Source organism: Tupaia chinensis, unplaced genomic scaffold (assembly GCF_000334495.1).
Source record: "Tupaia chinensis unplaced genomic scaffold, TupChi_1.0 Scaffold000054_1, whole genome shotgun sequence".
Lineage (NCBI taxonomy): Eukaryota > Metazoa > Chordata > Mammalia > Scandentia > Tupaiidae > Tupaia > Tupaia belangeri.
In genome coordinates, this window is record NW_006159512.1 from 6,109,397 (window position 1) to 6,112,944 (window position 3,548).

Sequence of the window (3,548 nt, forward strand, 5' to 3'; positions counted from 1 at the left end):
GCCGAGCCCGGAAGGGCCCGGGACGTCCCGTGACCGGACGCAGCCTTGGCGTCCGGCCCGCCTCTGCCGCCGCCGCCGGCTTAGCAGGGCCCCAGGGGGGACTCGCCGAGCCCGGAAGGGCCCGGGACGTCCCGTGACCGGACGCAGCCTTGGCATCCGGCCCGCCTCTGCCGCCGCCGCCGGCTTAGCAGGGCCCCAGGGGGGACTCGCCGAGCCCGGAAGGGCCCGGGACGTCCCGTGACCGGACGCAGCCTTGGCATCCGGCCTACCCGGCATGAGTTTTAAGCCACTGGGTCCAGAACTAGAACTGTGGTAGACTACGTGAGAGTCCAGCGATATAACCATTACACCATCTTCTGGTTCCAATCTATCAGTTTTTTTTTATGTATTTGGATGCCCTGGCATAAATATCTATGATTATCATGTCTTCTAGATAAATTAATACCTTTAAAACATTACAATGCCCTTCTTGTCTCTTCTTGTACTTTTTATCCTAAAATCTATTTTATCTGAGATTGATGTCACAACTCCTATCTTTTTTTCATTTCTGTTTGCATGAAACAATTTTTTCTAGCCCTTCACTTTCAGTCTGTGCATGAAACAACTTTTTCCAGCCCTTTAATTTCATTCTGAATATATCTTGGTCAAAATCTTTTTTTGTATTATCTGAAATAGTTGACAATAGTGTGTATCTGTTAATTTATTGGTCATCAAAGAGCACTTTGCCTAAAAGAAAGGCAATCTTCTATGAAATTGTAGTTTATCATTAATTTATATTTGTACGTTGTCATAAATATCATCTGTGTCTTTGATTCATGTGAACTTGCAACTGAAATTTACTCTGTCAATGTTTTCTGAATGAACTGAATAAAGTTTTAGTTGGAAAAAAAATAACTAAAATAATTTGCGAGTCATCAGCCAAAGAGGTAGAAGCTAAAACCCAAGGTAGACTGTATCATTGGGACACTTCACACTGGAGGTGAGAAACTAAAAACTAAGAACTGGGGGTGGGGGGGGAAGAAAACTATCAGAGGGATTAGAACCATGGTAGTTAGAAAGGAGGAGAGAACTTTCAGAAAAGGTCAGTGGTCAGAAATGCCAAATGCATTAGGCCCATCAAATCAGGTTGAGCTTGAAGTATCTATTACAGTTAACAAAATAGAGATTCTGGAGAGTGTATTAATCTGAGTTTTCCAGAAAACCGGAACCAGTAGGAGAGCAAATAAACATTTACCATAGGAATTGGCTCACATGGTTCTGGAGGCTGAGAAGTCCCAAGATCTATAGTCAGAAAATTGAAAACCCAGGGTATAGTTCCAACCTAAGTCTGAATTCAAAGGCAGAAGAAGACTGAAGCCCTGGCTCAAAGACAGTTAAGTCAGAGATAGCCAATTCTTGCTTTTTCATCTTTTTTTTCTTGGGGGGGGGGGGTTTCTATTTAGGCCTCACCAGATTGGATCACACTCACCAAAATGGGGAAGGGCAATTTGCTTTATTCAACCTACCAACTCTACTGTTAACCTCACGCAGATACAACCTCAAAGACATATTCAGAATAATATTTAACTAAATATCTGGGCATCATGGCCCAGCTAAGTTGGCACATAAAATGAACCATCTAAGTGAAGAACACTACAGTGGAGGAGTGAACTTCAGAGAAATGAATGAGAAGTAAAAGAACCATAGACATAAAGTACTGTTCTAAGAAACTTGGGTGAGAGGTTAAAGGTGATCATAAAGTTAAGAAATAGGTTGGATTTTTTTCTTTCTTCTTTCTTTTTCTTTCTTTTTAAATTTAGGGTAGGAAGGTAAGCACTTTGTAAGTTATAGGTTTATGAGTTAATCAAACTTTCCAGACCGAGTTGGGGAGAGACCACACTGGGAAGAAACAGAGCTTGGGAAAGGAGGTTGGAGAGCCATCAAGCAGAAGTGAGGGTGAGGGAAACTCAGAAGGACGCAGTCACATGGTGGGGGTGGAAAGTTAAGATTGCCAAGCTGGAGCTGTTTTGGACAAAACCCATGATGTAGTCTCAAAAGCAGTCTCCAAAGGGAAGTGGAGGATAAGGCTACTGGAGTTGAAAGCCTAAGTTCAAGCTTCCAGTGATGGGTAGGCTGCTCACACAGACCTTTCTGACCATTCGTCAGGACCAGCATCAACAGACATCTCTGTAATAACTTACCAATCCCCTCCTGTAAGTCTCTAGGGCATCCTTATCTGAAGAAAGTGTATTTACAGTATATTTAAGTTAAATGTAACTTGCAGAAGAGATTAGCTTTTCACAGGTCTGAGTAACAGGAACTGTGCCTTACCACTCTGAATACCTCTAAAGGAGTGACTTTCCACCGTTGGGGTACAAAAGGACTACCGCGAAGTCTGTTCTAAGGACTTTCAGAATCACCGGTTTCTGATTTGATGAGTCTGGGATAGAAGCTACAGAATATGAATCTGAACAGACATCTCAGTCATCTCTAATGCAGGATCGTGGGGGACGTGACCCAGGTGGCACAGTACTCTCTGGATGAACTGACAATTAAACGGAATAGAAGTAATAGAATGGAATTTAGTTGATATTGAATGAATGAAACAGAATTTTCACAGCCCCACTGCAGTTTGAAGAATGACCAGCAGGTGGCAAGCGCTCCACACAATCTGCAAAGGAGGACTTTTCCAGGTTCCCAAATCCCAGATGTAAAACTGCCCAGGCGGTAGACGAGAACCCAATTTCTCAAGCAAAGCTGTTGGTGACAATGGTGTCATTCCTTTTCGTGTGAATCTCGATGTGACAGTGGTCCACCTCTTGCCTTGATCCCCAGGGCTAAAGTCATGGGTCCCATGATGCCACCTTCTGGCCATCAGAAGTCATAATTCTGGCACCAGGAAGAACTGATCTTACATCATGAAGCCTGAGGATGACGTCATTTGCTCCTGAAGATTCTGGCCGAAAGGAATGGCAAAGGAGATCTGTTCACAGAGGGCAGTAGTTGCCAGCCAAGGGTCATGTGGTCCTGTCTGTATTGTCTATGTTGTCAGAACTGGAGGAAAGGCTCCTGCTCAGTTTGCTTGATTTGTAGAGAGGATGAGCAACTTGCCAGAGGTCAGATAGCTAGAAAGTTCCAAAACTTACTGGAGTCTGTCTCATCATGTGACTTGTGTTTTTACTGTACCAAACACTAGCATGTGTTAGATGTGTGTGTGTGTGTGTCCATACTTGTGTGTTAGTGTCTGCTCATTAATTGTCATATAAGAGAAGCTTAGGAGTGACCCTCTAGTTGAGAAAGAGGAACTGGATGACTTTAGGATGTGTTTGCATGACCAGTCCACCATGTTTACCTAGATTGTGTGTGTTTATTTGGGAGGGGGGGCTTGTAGAATGGGAAAGGTGGGAAGTCAAAGACTAATGGGGGTAGGGGGAAAAGTATCTCAGTCATGTCCCCCAATTGTGTGTTTTAATGGACTTTGTTTTCTTTCTCTTTTTTTAAGGATCATTTATTTAATTTTATTTATTATTACTTTTTTAATTTGACAAGAGAGAGAGAGACCGAGAGAG